The following is an 18,411-nucleotide window of genomic DNA, read 5'->3' on the forward strand; positions in this document are numbered from 1 at the left end:
AAGAATTGTGACACATCAATCTGTGGCACATCTTGTGGTACACGCACACAACAATAGCTGCGTTTCCATTACAGATTTTTGCAAAATAAAAGCGATATTTCTAAAGGTCGACAAAGTATAATTGTACTTTGAACGTGTTTCAGTTGAAGGTGGTTTTGGGCAGGAGCCTCGTAACTCCCGTAAAATCTCATCCCGCGAGACTTCGCTGCAGGAAAATAGATTCTCCAAACCTCCTTATAACTCTCTGCATTCCTTTGTTGTTTCACGTCCAATGTGGCAGTAATAAGTATTAATAATAATAATTATTTACTTAATTAATAATTAAGTGTAATGCTAAGAAATGTCCTGAGGGGTATTCCAGAAAGGAGGTTCAACAAACTGAGTCTATCCATAAACTCTGTGTCAACATACCCGCGATGGGAAACTCTGGGTATCCGATCAACCATGAGTGTATAAACCTTGGGTTACTTATGTGCACGAGCGTGATAAAAAGCCATCATCAATTGAGCAAAGATAACACGAGCTTCCAGGACAACCACCCGGAAGAGAGCGATTTATTTCACCCCGATGAGTGACACAAGCAGGTGTTTGGGGAATATGAGCCTATTCTAAATGTGTTCACGCGCCACTTCAGCGACTATAGTTGCTTAAATTGCCCACGATGAGTCACGCTTTTTGGTTGCTTCATGTCAATTCCTCGCTCCAGTCTGTGGAGCCAGGGAAGCAGCAGAGGGCTGCTGCACAGAGAGGGCTGATCACTTCTTCTACAGCCGTACGTTTACAGCACTTTTCATAGACAGCTCCACCTGTACTTATTACGGTTTAAATGCTCAACTTACTGAGTTACTAAAGGATGAGTTCACTCAAAATATAATTAGAATTTAAAAGGTGTATTCAAGGATGATTCCACTTTCATTTGACCCCAGTAAGTAGAGGAGGTCTACAGCCCTCATACTGCAGCGGTTACAAAGACAGTGATGGCCACTTGATGTCGCATCATTTATATTGATTTTTAATGTATCGTATTCACCAGAGTTGTCTGGACATCAATCTAGATTAAAACCTCAACCCTATGTTCCCAAGCGCGCTTCCTTACCCGCTGCACCACCGTTACTTTCAAACTATGTTATCAACTCTACGGTTGATAACTACACATCCAGCTGTAATACCGTAAAAAATAATTTAAATATTGCATTTTAAAGGTGTATTAAATTAAATTGACATCTTCCTCTTTACATTTGCCTCAGGTTTGTATCCTGGGAACTTTACAAACGACGTCAGTCGGCGTTTTAATGCAGAACAACCATACAGTGCCTTTCCCTAAATGCTCTGCATCCCCAATGTTGTAAAGAAAACTACCGTTTGCAAAAAAAAACATAAAGCAACACACAACATTTGTAATGATGTTAGTGCACATCTGTGGTGTGTGATGATGAAAGCGTAAAAACCTTTTAGCGATATTCGAGTGTTTTGTTGAAATTCAGGTGTTTCCATTACCAGTTTTTTATTGCACTATTTAGATTTTGCGAATTTCCAGGTGTAATGGAAACACACACACACACACACACACACACACACAGAGGCTTAAAATGACAGACAGTGGAGTGCTATAGATTTAATAAATGCCTGTAACAAAGGCTAATTCTGTGTGAATCAGGGTGGGGTTTGTTTTACCATTCAGGGGGAGGGAAGTGTTTGATTAAAGACCCAGGCTAAACCCCACCCCCTGCTGGCCTGATCCCATCCCTTGCTATGTGGAATTCCAGGTGGGTCCTGTACTAATGACTAGATGACTGTAATTACCTGGGCCTGTTGATAGCTAGTGGCTGGACATGGCCGTGCCACAGAGGACCCAGTGTGGGCTCCTGCTGGGACCAGATTAAATCAAAGGCTTCTTGGCCGGCTTATCAAAGGGAATACTTTCCAGCAATCATCTAGGCCTTGCACGCCCCCCTCAACCCCACCCCCCTGCTGCCGCCTAGATTCTTAGCAGAGTTCAGTCTGTTTTATATCAGATACTTCTGAAAATGTGGAAACAAATTCTAACTTGTCCACACACACAATAGAACATTTTTTTATTATTATCATTTTTACCAATTAATAAAAATTTCTTTAAAGGTGTTGGTCTTAGTCCCACCTATCCTCGAGAATGAGATTCAGAATTTTTCTCGGAAATAAGAAGAGGCATTGATGCCACTTTCTTCTTGTGATATGGCTCCATATCAACATATATGACTTGTTTAAAAATAATTTATCCTGCAGTATACTAACCTTATCGGCCTCCTTTAAGGGCCATCAACATTCAAGAACCAGAATTTCAAAAGCTGCTGGAGGAGACCCGTACTGCTAGATAAGATACTGTCCCTCAGGGTAATATTATCAAGTAATTCCAGCTTCTCGTAAGACTATTCTAGTACCAGTTCCCTGTGGCCGAATCTGTGTCCAGGATGAGAGCATTCTTCTTGCAGCCTGAAAGTGAGTCATCAGAGAAGATGGTAGGTAAGAAATTATTATTATTATTTTTTTTTTGATTGTACAACTTGCCAAAGCATGATATAATAAAATAATTCATTCTTTTATTTAAGGAGATCATTGGGAACACAAAAAGGAATAATTAAAACAATTTAGAAATCAAATTTCAAATGCAAAGAGCAGGAGTTAAAACATATTTGAGCATAAATTGGGAGATGCACAGCAGACGGGACATAAATTCAATAGGGGGTTAATGACGCACGGGTACGTCCAAAGAAAGACCCATAAACACAAACCTTAGCCAAACAACAGTCAGCGATCCTGATCATGGTAGCATGATCATTGACATGTTAAAGGATAGTAAGAAATTTCACCTTTACCATTAATAAAAATACAGTAGGTCCAAATGCATGGGAGCCCCTATAGTAGTGTTTTTTGTTTCAATCCCGATGACATGCGGAATCTACATCCGATCCAGATTAAACTTGGTGGGGAGTCAAATTTCATAAAGATTTGTCGATAACAAACCGAGATATGAATGAGAGGTTGTAATTGTTTTATATTTAATCTGTTCCAGAATCTGTACATTCATCCAGATCCCCTCCAAAATTTAATGGAATCTTCCATGACATAAGGTCTATCTTTGGTTCAAGTTTTTTTTTTGTCAAAACCTCTTAAGAACTTTTGATGTAATCCTGCTAACAGACAGATGACAGTATTACCTTCACCAAGGAGGTAATTATAAATTGATTCGCAGTTAGGAGCCCCTGTGGTACCTGTGCTCTAGGACAGTGTTTCTCAAATGGGAGTATGTGTACCACTAGGGCAGGGGTCTGCAACCTTTACTCTCAATGGAGCCGTTTTGCCTCATCTCACCTGGATTAAAGCCCTTCCGGAGCCAAAAAACCTTCTCAATGAAGATAATACAGTGTATAAAATTCTACACAGTTAAAATAATAACAAAAAATGTTATGAGTTAATGGATTTGAAGGGCTACAAAAAATAACTTGAATTTGATAACACATGATCATGTTGGTCAATACATGTTAATTGTTATATGTTTATTTCTTGCAACATATCAAGCATGCATATTAAGGCGGCATGTTGGCAATTAATTACATCTTTCCCCACACAAATACAATCTCTATTTTTTTCCAAAATAGTATTTTTGTTAGTTTAGTTTTCTTATAAGGGATTTAAAACTTAAGGTTAGCCGCAGGTGCAAGGAAAGTTGATGGTCAGTAGAGGCTGTAGGAGTGTAAGTAGGTTAATAATAAGTAGTTATTGCAGTGTGATTTATTTTTAGGTTAACCAATTGTTTTATCATACTTTTATTTGACATTAATGTCATTAATCATCAACACCCTCTGTAAGAGATAACAATTAATTATTTAATTTTTGTTTTTTAAAGCTGCAAAGAGCCATTGCAAAAGCGTCAAAGAGCCACATGAGGCTCCAGAGCCGCAGGTTGCAGACCCCTGCACTAGGGGTACATGATGGCAATATAGTGGGTACTTGAGAGAGAGAGTGGATAATTAACAACTAAATAATCAGTCTTGGTCCCACCCCAGGCATGAGATGACCGGCAATGATAAATAAAAAAAACTATAGAAATCAATCTATATTATGATTCTTTTTTAAATTAAAACAACAATCTTAAACAACTGTATTTCTATTCTTTCAAATTGTGAAATATAAATCTATAGTTCAACTAAAATGCAGTTAATATATATATATATATATATATATATATATATATATATCTGAGCTCAAACATGATCAAAAACTAATTCTAAAAAATGTCTTTGGGGTTGCCAGAAATTCTTGATATCAAACTGGGGACACGATCCAAAAAAAGGTTTGGAACCATTGCACTAAATACTGTTTCTCTCCACTTGTGTTATCACTCGTTCATTCCATCATAATGCTCTATAGTTGTTTATAAATAGTTTTCTAAGCAATATGTTGTAGTCGGCAAAGGGGGTACTTGGATTCAGAAATAAGAGAACTTGAGCCAAAAAAGTTTGAGAACGACTGCCCGAGGATATTTCCATCCAATGTTAAGAAGTACACAAATTTAAACAGAGTTTGTCAAACTGAGTGCTTACACAGAAAATGGTAATGTAGAATTTTTGTTTTGTTATTTAAAAAAAAACGTATCAACAATTCATCCCCACCATCACTCTCTCACTGCCTTTAACCACCTCTCTGCTGTTGGTGGTTATCTAGTAGCCTATCTACTTTGGGGTGGTCTGAATGTCCGGCATGTGATCTGTTTAGCACACATATTCACATGTGTGTACCTGCAGGACAGGACAGCAACCCTCTAATGCCCCTTGAGCTCCCCCATCACCTGTAGGGCAAAATTCTCAGTATGTCAGCGAGCCTTTCTGCTCCATCACTCACAGCGTATGAACCCAAAAGTGCATACAAACATACAACTGTTGTGTGTCTATGGTGTAGTGAGTTTACCCCTCAGGGCAGGTGAGGCTGCTACTTTTGGTTTTGGCCAGCTTCTGCCTAAAGGGACTGCAATATTGAGGTAAATAAAAGAACACCCAAACAACTACAAAATCAAATGAAAAAGATTACAAACTTTCATATACGTTAACAAAGTTATTATCTCTTTTATTCATCTAGCTCACCTTTTGAATTTGAACTGAAGGATTATAAAATGTGTACAATTATCCTGTTTTATCAACAGTGTTGGAAGAGTAATAAAAACTAATTGGCAAAATGGCTCAGTTTGGGGCTTGAGACTTTTACTTTTGAATAAGCATTTTCCAACATTTTTAGTTAGTGATAAATTAAAATTACATATCACTGATGTTACTTATGGTGATATTCGCTGTCAAATAGCTTTACATGATACATCAGTTGGTTTCTCGTGATTGAAAAACACAATAGCTCACAAAAATTTGCTTTTTGTGCATTTTCAATGCAAACCATGTTAGATGCTTTTTCTATCATAAATCCAGTACAAGGGTGATACTGAAGCCCGGAAACATTTCGTAACAGAGTAAATTCGGCCTCGTACTGCATGCACAGGCTTTAATATCAGTTGTTAGAGCTACTGTCTTTACCAGGGAGAACATATTTATTCGTGGTTATTGTTTTCTAGAGTTTTATTGGGCGTTATTTACCGGCGATTAGTTCCTGCTCAAAAACACATGGAAAGCAGTTGTATTATTATTATTATTATTATTATTATTATTATTATTATTATTATTTATTTTTTATTAATATGATTTAAAAGTTTACCTCATTCAGATGTAGCCTACGTATATGTTAATAACAGGAACTATGAATATTATTTATAAGCTTGTAAATATGCAGTAGGAACTAATTGCCGGTAAATAAAGCCCTATTAAACTCCAGAAAACAATAACCAGGAATAAATATTTGTTCCCTGGTAAAGATAGTAGCTCTAACAACCGGTACAATGATAAACTTGGTGATATTACAGCCTGTGCATGCAGTACGAGGCAGAATTTATTCTGTCTCCGATAGCCTATGTCTCCGATATGTTTTAGTATCTCCCCCAGTACAACTCGTTTCTCTGTAAGATGAGTCAGAATAAATCCTTAGCTAAGCCTTAATTTTGTCAGGCAACCCCTTGCAGGTGAACAATCAAGACAGACGTTGCTCTTGTTTATTTCCTAGACACAAGCAATAAGTTTTCCAGAATTGTGTTTGTTTGGTGATAGAAATAGAAAGACATTTCTCTCTCTCTGGGAAATGTTAAGGAAATTAACTTGTCAAAGTGCAGATATTGCATCACCCTAACCCTGTTGGGCATGATATCGATTATTTATATGTCATTTTAAACAAATTAACAATATAAATCACTTCAAAACTACATACAAAATGATATAATTCATAGGTACAAGGAGGAAAAGGTTGTATTAACAATGGATGAATACAGAACATATTGATTATAACTTATTATATACAGGTATATGTGTTTTTCTGAGAGTCTTTCTTTATTCTGTTTTCGAGTCTGGCCTCCCATATTAACTCATGTCTTTGTGTTTCCAGGGCGGTATTTCATCAAAGTGTTCTTAATAGAGCCAGGCCTACGGTTTAAACCTGATTTGGCCAAGTCCTCCGTGACCATGCTGGCTTTTCCTATTCCATCAAACTCTTCTCTTGGAACTCCCCAGCTGAGCCAAGCCAGCTGACAGTGTTTAGCTTAAGTGCTCGTCTTCATAAGACCCACGAGATCCATCACAGCTTTTACGATGAATAAGCAGCCAATAGAATTCACTGCTGAGACCAACAGGACGTGACATAATTTGTTACTGAGCAGTGAGAATAAAGGACGGACACGTTTAAGAAGTTTCGGTGGTTTGAACATTTTAAAAGTAACTACCTTTTAAAGCTGTGATCGATCTTGTGGGTCTTATGAAGACATGCACTTAAGCTAAACACTGTCAGCTGGCTTGGCTCAGCTGGGGAGCTCCAAGATGAGAAGAGTTTGATGGAATGGGAAAAGCCAGCATGGTGACAAACGGCTTGACCAAACCAGGTTTAAACCGTAGGCCTGGCTCTTTTAAGAACACTTTGATGAAATACCGCCCTGGTCGGCAGCAGCTCAAATCAAATCCAATCATTATGTATAGGAAGTAACAGTGATATTGCAATGGATTATTCCGGCTCATGCTCCTGTACATTTTTTCCTCGTTTCTATTTTGTTTTCTCCTCCAACAACCTGTCCAGGGTGGACGGTGCAACCCTGGTATACGTTCCTACTCCTCACAACCCTTAAGTGGACAGTCAAGTATGGAAGAAGAACTGAAAAAGTGTAGGTTATCTGACCCAGTACCAGTTTGTCAAACTTGATTTATCTAAGATACAACCACCTTTCTGCTAGAGCAGAGGTCAAGATTGGAGTTGGCCTCCAGCCAATAGGATGGTTATAAGAGTACCAATGCTGACAGCTTCAGATAGTTGGTTGTGTAAGATTCTCTGCCGTACACGGTGTGGGCTGTGATCTGACGAGGTTTGTATATGCCTGTGACAGTGTGAGTGTGGTTATCTCCCTCCCTGTGTGGGAATTTACAGACACACTTCGCAAGGCACAAACAACAGTGACCTAGAAAAATAGTCGAAATTCCACCAACATACCAGTGAATCTGGGGGTTTGGGTTTACAATACACACGCAAGACAGAGGTGTGGGAAACAGGGGAGATACAGGGTCAGGGTCAAACTGTGTCGGCCTCACAGACGCAGATACCACTGAGCGATACCAGCTGACACACGCCGATGCTGACACTGGGAGTGATACCATGGCTACCTGAGTGACATTGATAGATCATGCTGAGCCATCTTAGCATGTAAAGAAAGTAGAAGCAAAATTCCGTTTGATGACATAGATGATAGGTTTTTGAGACCCAGGTGGAATTTCAAAACAATCCAAATGTGATGGAATTTAACGGAGATTTTTAATCTTTCTATAAAAAAAAACACATTTTGTGATTACCTTAAAGGTTTTATAAAATGAATTACAATTTTATAAAATACACCCAATATAAAGTACTTGTCATTTAAATATAACACCTTGTATTGAGTATATTATATTCTAATGGGAACTACTCTAATCTATCATGTATGGTCATATTTTGATGACAAGTACTTTTTATTGGATGTATTGCATAGGCCGAGTTTGCGAAAGAAAAAAAAAGAAATTGAAATACAGTATATAGATCGTCTCAAGATTTGCGCCAATCACAGTGTGTGTAACATATACAATAATGCAAAAATGATTAGTAACATAACTGATAATGTTTGCTACAAAAAGTTACGTCGTTTAATGTTGTAAATTCCTGATAAAATCAGGCTGGCGGTCGTTTTCTGCTTCATTTCTGCTGCAGTTCCATACATGATGAACTGCTGGGTGCAGTGTCGCTTCACCATTTACATTGTGAAGAAGAATTGCGCAACAGAAGGAGACGATGGTCACATGACTCGAGCGCCAAAAAATTACTTTGTATTTTTAAAAGAACAACAAATTAATTCATATATATTTTATACAGTCACTGTGTTTTAGGGCACTTAAACTGTTTGTATATTATGTTCATAATGTTAAGAATTGTATTTTTTTGAATGAATTTGGGAAAACTGTAATGAAAACTTTGGACCGCTGGGGGGGCTCAAACCAGCAAACTCCACCTATGGTATATTGTATTACGTAAAAATGACCCAGCGTTAGTGATGGTGTCACAAATTTTAGTGATAGTGTACTCGGGTTAGGAAACCCCTTCATATGCAGTAACGTCCCCCCCAATACTACGACAAACTACTGCACTGAGGGAGGTCCACACAGCCTAAAGTTTAGTATGGAAATATTTTTGGAAGAAATAACGTTAATATTTCGAGCCAAGCCTTCTCAGCCAACATCAGTGCCTGACTTAATCAATGTGTTTCTAATAGAACGATCAAAAATTCAAATGAACACACTCAAGCCCTTTGTAACGCATTGCAAAAAAACAAAAAAAACATGACAATTCATAAATAAGCCCAAGGAGTAATAATAGGATGTCAATAAAGCAATTGTGCGTTTATTCAATAGTTTGAACTTTTGTGTATGTTTGTATATTTGAATTCTCACACTTCTGGAAAAATAAAAGATTACTATATTGTTAAAAAAAAACAGTGATTTTTTACACTTCAACTGTCATTCAACACTAATTATTAGACAATTATTTAGTGAAATAATAAATAAGATGTGAAACAGACGTGTCTACTCGTGCTCTAACATGTTTTAAACTGTGTCTTTGTTGTGACTCAGACTAGGGAAGATGTGTTTACCACATCCCTGGAGTCAAACTCTCACTCCCCATCTTCTGGACCCCTCACCTTTGAAAACATGAACCACTGAAATACAACATAACCAGTTCCCAACTTCAAACTCACGCAGCACAAGCAAACACTCTTCTATGTGGAATGTGGGAGGTTTTAATATTTGTGTTTTGAGGTGTAGATTTTTCTGGGATTCATTTCCTAGCTCATCCTTCAGGGAATGGGGGGGAAAAAAAGTGCTAAAATTGGCCCAAAAATGGAGTTTGACAAGTTGGAGCTTGTCTTTTATCTTAATGCGTCCTCCTCCCAGTTAAGCTACAGCTGTGTGCAGTGAACTGGAGCAGTGTTAAGCCTCTACACCTCCCAACGAGGTTTGTCTTCCACCAGCACTAAGGCAGCTGATTGAGAGTGAGGATACAGTACAGTAGCCTCAGTCGCTCAGTAAACAGAGCTAAACAGAGCAAGCACTTGGCATGAAATGGGGGATTACATCCCACAAAACATTTACACAAACCTGCCATGGGAACAATATCATTTCAACTTTACAATAAAGTGCTGGTGTAACAAAAACAATGGGAAGAAACTCTTACTCATCTCTCCTTCGTTCTATTCAGAGTTAATTCTTTCAGGCCTCCCAAACTCTCTGTAAGGAGACACACTTTTATACAGTATAAGTACTTTTTACAATGTATCATTAAGCGCACAAAGGGTGAGACTATAGCATTGTCTGGACCTTGATAATAATACATTATAAATGTCAATTATTTGTCCATCCAATATAAAAAAAAGCAAGAAGACAATAACAAGGACTGGCTGTATTAGTAAATATGTTTTTCTTATTATGTATTTGCGTTTTCTCCAGGTACTCTCATTTCCTCCAAAAGGCCAAAAACATGAGTTCTTGGGATTACAACCAAAAAAACATTATGACAGGAGGGTGTGGGGGGGATGATGATGCATTATGCATGAAGTGCTACATTGAGTATAAGCGCATATACAATCAAGGAAATATCGTAAATACTCACCCTAATAACTGCTGTAAAACATACAAAATGTCTACCATTGTTTATATTCAGCATGCATTTCTGTTTTCTTAAAGAAATTTCAATATAAAAGCTTTTTTTTTTATGCTTATTTGCATCCAACATGTTCACAAAGCACGACTCTGTTGAGTAACTATACCATGATGATGCTCACGTCTTCACTGTTAGGTAAGAGCTTCACTCTGAAAAGAGTTTGAACTTGGACAGTTTAGAGCAGTATAAACATGAGTCTAATATGTTTATACCACACTAAGGAGGACACCAACAGCTGGTTTCCACACAGAGAGCCAAACCACAATAGATCGAATACAGAAGAAACGTGACGAAGTGTGCACTGTTATTGGAAAGTGAAGCCAGGTTCTGTTAAGTGTATTTGGCTGATTTGGGGGGGTGGTTGGGATGTTTGTAGTGGTGGGAAAACAGATTAACATGTGATTATCAAGCTGCTGTGGTTTGCTCTTCAGATAGGGAAAGCGGAAAGTGACAAGCAGTGAAAGCTGCATGGACTTAACCCCCAAACAAGTGACAAATCACCAAACTGAACTCCACACGAAATAATAGTGTTAAACAAAGCAATATGTAAATGTCTTTAAAAACACAAGATTCACATGAAACAAAAACAACATAATATACACATATATATGGGGTGTTAATTGTATAATTGCTCATGCTAAAATGAACATCAACTACTTTTGACCAGATTTACAGCAATATTTGTGAAATTTGTGCTACTTTTCTCGTAAAAATATAATCTAAATGTTAAATGTAAATGTCACGGGTGAAATGAAATATTTAGCTAATATGCTAATTCACCAGAAGTACCACTATACAAAGTATGTGAAATTTAGATTCAACATTTATCATTTAGATTTAACATTTATCATTTAGATTTAACATTTATCATTTAGATTTAACATTTAGCATTTAGATTTAACATTTAACATTAAGATTTACATTAACATTTAAGATTTACAATAACATTTAAGATTTACATTAACATTTAAGATTCACATTTATCATTTATATTTAACATTTATATTTAAATGCAACATTTGGATTTAGATTTAACATTTAACATTAAGATTTAACATTGGTATTATATTTTTCCGAGAAAAAAAACATCACAAATTTCACAAATGTTGCTGTAAATCTGGTCAAAAGTAACGTAAAAAATTTTTTTTTTTTGTTGTTGCTAAATGTTGCTGTTTATTTTAGCATGAGGAACTTTGCAATTGGCGCTCCCAGAGCAGTATAGAGAGAGAGTTGCGACAACGGAAGTCCAAAATCCTTCACCGTCACGGGATTCATGTATGACTGAATTCGTACCCCGGAAGTCACTTGCGTCCCATTCAAATCAATTTACATCACTGGAATTTTCAGTAATTTGGCGTCAATAACTGCATTATTGACATTATTTTCAACATTTTGTTGGCCTATTTTAAACTTCTGTGTGCTTTCAATCTCTCTTAGGGCTTCTAACTTCCCTTTCCCTCTGCCATGATCATAATTAGCTGAGTTTATCCATAATATTTACAGCTAGGAGAAACTCAAAGCTTAAAAAATTCAATCCGTAAGTTACCTCTTCAGCTTGCTGTTTAGAAATCTCAAATATGCACAAAAATAGCTTTCTTCTTTGTTGTTGTTTAACGTTAAATTTGTGTGTGTGAAATTCTGCGACTACCTCTTCTATTCTCCCCATTTCACTGTCTATACGGACAACAACCCCTTAACCTACATGATGAGTACCGCAAAGCTGAATGCTGTAGGCCACAAGTGGTTGGGGAGGTATCTGACTTCTGGTTCGAGTTCCGGTATAGGCCAGGAAAAGTAAACATTGATACAGACACTCTCTCCTGACTGTCACTTGACATGACCAAGTATGTAGCTGCCTGTACAGAAGAACTGTCAGAGGAGGCAGTCAAAGCAACATGGGATGGTAGTTTGAGTCGCAAAGGAAAAAGATGTGGCCTAGGTTGCAATCAGTGTTGTGCTAGTTACTGAAAAAAAGTCACTAGTTACCATTACTAGTTACTTCATTAACAAAGTAACTCAGTAACTATTTTGATTACTTACACCAAAAAGTAATGCGTTCCTGGAAAAAGTCACTTTTGAGTTACTTAGAATTAAAGAATGTATTATTTATTTTGGGTCATTTGTGTCCATACAGCTTCATATTAGTGCTGTAATAATATAATAATCCACTGTTGATCAACTGCTATAAAACAACCATAAATGATGTGCATATAAAGCACAAAACAGCTGCTCCAAAATTAAAACAGTAATTTTTCAGCCTTAGCACAATCATGTAAAGTAAGCTGTGCATATTCCAGGTGCACATTCTGCTGTTGAAAATGCTTATGAAAATAAATGTGGAAAAACAAATTCATAGCATTTTTCTCAGCTACACAATGCTAAACATATCAGGCTAATGAGCTGCTGTTAACAGTGACTCAGCAGCAGCGAAAGGCTGCATATTTACAACAACATACCATGCAATAGTTTGGCTGACCTGTCCCTGGATAACAGACAGTTGCAGCGTTAGCTTAGCTTCACTGATGAATCTTTTGGAGACAAAAATAATGCGCGTATTTCCACCCTGAGAAGCACGTTCTGCTCTCGCATTGACTCGCCATGATTGGCGCACATGATGTAAACAGAAACACGCTGACAATGCTTCTTCTTGTACTGTTTTACCGTGTTTGGCACGGCATCCCGCAAAAATATGTAGCTCCACTGTAAACAAGAAGTACACTGCTGCTAGCAAAGTAACGGCCAAACGCACCATATTGTAACGGTAACGGCGTTATTTCTGTTAATCTAACAAAATCAAGATCGTAAAACACCATTGAAAAAACATAAACAATTATTCAATACAGTCTCCATACTCTCTCACCAAGATGTATCTCATTACACGGCCATTGTTTGTGTTGGAAACACAGAAACACAGAGAAAATGACAACAACAGAAACAACAACAACTCAGAACAGCCTCAGTGAGGTGCATCCACAAAGTCAATCCTTCCTTATGTACCATTCACTGTGGAAAGTACAAACAATTTTCTGACCTTTCCTTTGCCAAATGGTTTTTCCTCAAAAGAAAGTTTCTTTATCATCTCTAGTGCTGTCATCCTGCCTGTAGTGCTATCTTCTAGCTAGAAAATGTAACAGCGACCACGCTGTATCAATTCACTAATGCACTGTGAACGTACGTATAGCATTTAGCATAGCACGGTTACGTGCAAAGGTAGCATAGAGATCTACCTTTTTATGTAAATTGTTTTCATATTGGGGAACTGACTACGCATGCGCAAACACATAAAAACACAGGCTATGGGGCCAGAGGCAGAGCAGCAATGTGCCTTTGGGAGAGGGTGTGGCCTCCTCCTGCCTTACAGCGTAGTGAGACTTGTGCAGTGTCTGTGCTGCACAAGGAAATAGCGATGTTTATTCATTTGGGCTATGAAAAGCACGCACACACACACACACACAAGACATATGTCATACAGTGTCATCTGGGATCAGAGATGAAGGTGAGCTTTAAGAGATTGCTGTTGTTTCTTGTAAGGGAATCATCTATAAATGTATTATGGACATAAACAAGTAAACATAAATTAATGGCAAATATATTTACATTTTATTTTAATAAAGTCCAACCAATACTTCACTTTAAATTAACAGGATGTCAAATAGCCCATTTAAGACATTAGTCCCTTGTTTTGTCCAATTGCTGCATTGCATTGGGTCACAAACACATCAGATCATCCCAAAAAGGCGATACGAGGTGGTATAACGGCTACTAAAATTTAAACTGTTGAGAGCGCTCTTTGGTTTATCTACTTTATATAATGGATTATCTATAGACTGAATGTAAATATATCAACTGTGATATTACTATGTTTGTTGTACCTGTGAAGTAGTTTGAGAGGGAGGAGCTCACATTCTTATAGGGTAGGAGGAGTGAGGATTGTCAGGAAGAGGAGTGTCCGCTTTATGACTCATTAGGGGGCAAAAATCCAACTCACCTGTTTGGAGCTGACTTTTTACAAAATGTGGAATAGCAAGGGAGGGAGGAAACTGAACTTTTTTAACTTTGGCCCTATGAATGAGACTAAAGGAGTGTATATTACTGTCGCAAAATTATTATAAAGTCATTTTTTCACAATACTGCCCTTTTAAGAATATCACTCATTGTGCAAACTGTTGCCACCTACTGACGTGGAGGTGTACTGGCATCAAATGTTAAAAGTCCGACAGCTATAATAAGGTCAGGGATTTCTTTCTAAAGCTATTGTAATCAAACCAGGCTTCCCCTCCAGCTTCATGTATTCTATTAAGAGGAATTTCCACCTCTTTGAGTTGCTGTATCTGACAGAAACTGTAGCGCTCTGCACTTACAGCAGAGCCACAAAAATCCCTTCCCAAACAAGTTTATCAAGCAGAAGATTACAGGAGTTGATTTATCACTGCCTTGTTGAGAGCCTCATCGGACCCTTGAGGTGAATAACGGCTTATAGTGCAAAGCCACACACAAACATTGCTATGGAAACCATTTACTGAAAAAAATCATTATTACCCCAATTATGACATGGGCATCATGCCACCACTCTCTGCCAACTATGAGGATAATATTTAGTTGAGGGTGTCTGAGTGTGGGACTGAAACCCACGAAGAGAGTAGCTTCTGTGGTGAGAGGAGGAGAGGCTGAGTGTGGCGCTCAGTCCTGTCTGGAATCAGGAATGAGTGAGACGTGATAAGCCTACTTCAGCCAACTCAATGGGACACTTCAGTGGAGGCACAGCTCTCACTGTGAGCACTGTCTGTCTGCCTGGCTTTAAAACTAGAAAAAGAAGAAGAGAAAACCCAGACATACTTGAAGGAAAAGGACATTAAATCAGGAATAATTTATCACAACAGTATCTAAAAATAGCCATTATATCTACAGTACAGTCACATGGCACGTGTTAAACCACAGCATAGGCTAATCTGTCACTGTGTGTGTGTGTGTGTGTGTGTGTGTGTGTGTGTGTGTGTGTGTGTGTGTGTGTGTGTTTTGTCAGAGACAGATTAGGTGTCTGAGAGGGACACATGGCATTACAACCAACCATCCAACCTTCACTCACCGAGATAAAGAGCAACACACACACACACACACACACACACACACACACACACACACACACACACACACACACACACACACACACACACACACACACACACACACACACACAATCTTTGCAGACACCTTTTGTTGACATTTTCATTAAATAAACAAAAACAAAACAAAACAAAAAAACCTCAAAGCCAGTTTGCAGGACTTTGAGACAGTTGGTGATCTATTAGGTCAGCAGTTCCCAACAATTATTGTCTCACGAACCTCTTTTCAAATGACGAGTATCCACTCATCAATACACAACTTTTTTAAAATTTACAACTCAAATATGTCAACATAATATGGTGTGTGTATGTGTGTGTGTGTGTGTGTGTGTTTCCGGGTGACCTCCACGGCTTAGGCAGACTCTCTATTAGAGAGAGGGCTATTAGACCATCAGAAAGTGGGAGCATCCCCTCTCGCCATGGTGATAAGATCAAGGCATTCCGACAGCCAAAGTGATCATTACCCTGTGCTTTAGCCCATAATGTCCCTCATTTAAACACCCCATTGCCATGGAAACGCAGCTGTGCCCATTTAAGTAATTTCTTGGCCTTTTTTTCTCCCCGGGTCAGTGACTTACATGTGCAAAATGAATGGACGCGCTGCTTGATAAACATTTACACATGCTCACTGCTATCAGAAGCACTGTCTCTGTGGCAAATAACTATACATTTACACACATATACAGTACATCAGTGTTTATTTTGTTGACTAAACTACATTTTTTTCGAGGGACAATACCAAGACTATGACTGATTGAAAAAAACGTGAACAAAAACTATATCAAAATATATTAATAATTTCATCAACTAATAAAAATTTTACTTGGGCCATCATCGAAATGTCATACAAACGTACTACTTATACTAAGTTTGACGTCAAAATTAGTATGTAGTGCTTTCACTTTAGATAGTATGAAAAGATTGAGAATGTGATAAATACCTGTATGCATACGATATCAGGACATTTTTTAAGTATGCAGGGTGGGAAGTGCACACTAGTCATACTCAATTGCCCCATGATGCATTGCGAGCGGGAAGTAAAACTGCCTGGGACCGGGTTGAAGCTAAAAATCAAACATCCCCTTTTCAATACAAAAGCATCTCTTCTTGTCTTCCATTTGTTTTTTTCAACAGTTTTGTATGGACAATATGGAATCTCCGGATTCTCCAAAATGTTGGAATGAAATGTGTATACGTGAGTTTAAAGGATCAAATGACCACATGTTTATATTCTATTGGTCACTTTCTCGCTTAAAATGCTTTCAGAATTTTCAAAGGTGGCGAATCAACAGAGATATTTAGCCTCTGTCTGCTTCCGGTTTTTGTCGTTGTAAGTTTGAAATGCAACTTAGGAAACTTGGAAGTATACTTCAGAGGGAACGGTCATCATCCAGTAATAGTAGGCAGTATATATTGAGTTTGTAGTGTATAGTTCGTTAGCGTGCCATTTTGAACACAGTCTATAATTTTGTCACATGGGACAAAATTCAATCAGAACTCATTTATTATGTAGTCTCACATCAAATCTGTCTGTGTGTTTTTACAAACATTATTAATATCATCCAGGTTGATAAATGGTAATTGAATCTTCAAAAGATGCTTAAACTCTTATGCTTTATGTTTTAGTCGACTACATCTGTAACAGATTTAGTCAATGAACATAAATGAATTGACTAAAACTAGACCATAACTGAAATAGTCCTGATGATTACATGGTGACTAAAACTAAGTTGCATTTTAGCTGAAACGTATGTGGCAGGGGTTAAACTCCATCACCACTTGGAAGCCTGAAGGAGGATCCATCACAAGTTTTGACCCATCTTTGTCAAATGAACTACATGCGTTTTATTGTCGCCTTGAAATTGTAGTTGTTGAATCTGTTGTTTTTTCCTGCTTGTAATGAACAGAGTGGCTTCACCATCCTTGAGGAGGATGTCCAGAGGGTCCTCTCCAGGACTGAGGTTAGGAAAGCTCCTGGACCAGATTGTATTTCTCCCCGTGTCCTTAAACTGTGCTCAGAGCAACTTGCTCCTGTTCTGACAGATCTCTTCAACATGTCACTCAGGAAGAGCACTGTTCCACTTAGCTGCAAAAGATCAATCATAATTCCAGTGCCCAAGAAGACACCTGTCACGTGTCTGAATGACTATCGGCCAGTGGCCCTCACATCTGTCTTGATGAAAACCTTTGAGCGGTTGGTGGTGGATTAAGTGTTGAGAACGCCGTTTCCTTTTTTTGAACTCTGTCCACAAGCATCTTGATAATGGGAAATATCATACATTAGAATGCTATTCATAGACTACAGTTCAGCTTATTCACAAACTCAAACACCTTGGACTTGATGATGCCTTTTGTAAATGGATTTTACATTTTTTGACTTGGGACCACAAAATCAATGGTTGTATTTTTGATGAGCTGTATGCTAGCACTGACTCCCCGCAGTTGTTCACCCTGTATACTCACGACCTTGTAGCATCTCATGAAAGTAATGTGATAAATAAATACACAGATAGATGACATAACCATAATTGGGCTTATTAGCTCAAGAGATGAATCACATTATCATGAGGAGGTAGAAAATGTTGTTCAATGGAGTAAAGAAAAAAACTTGCTTTTGAACACTTCAAAAACATGTGAACTTGTTATTGACTTTTGTCACAAAAGGAATCAGTTGCCTATTACTATCCACGATTTTGATGTGCAGATTGCTGAGAAATGTAAATTCTTGGGCGTGACTCTTTCTCATGACTTGAATTGAAGCTCAAATACCAGTAGCATTGCTAAATAAGCAAGACAGCGCCTCTTCTTTTTACACAAGCTTCGTGAATTTACTCAAAATGCTAAGATTCTGTTTAAACCTCTACCATTGCGTAATTGAGAGTGTCTTTACAAATTGTATCATTGTGTGGTTTGATAATCTCACTCTGAAAGAAAAAAA

This window comes from Gouania willdenowi, chromosome 7 (genome assembly GCF_900634775.1).
Source record: "Gouania willdenowi chromosome 7, fGouWil2.1, whole genome shotgun sequence".
Taxonomy (NCBI): Eukaryota; Metazoa; Chordata; class Actinopteri; order Blenniiformes; family Gobiesocidae; genus Gouania; species Gouania willdenowi.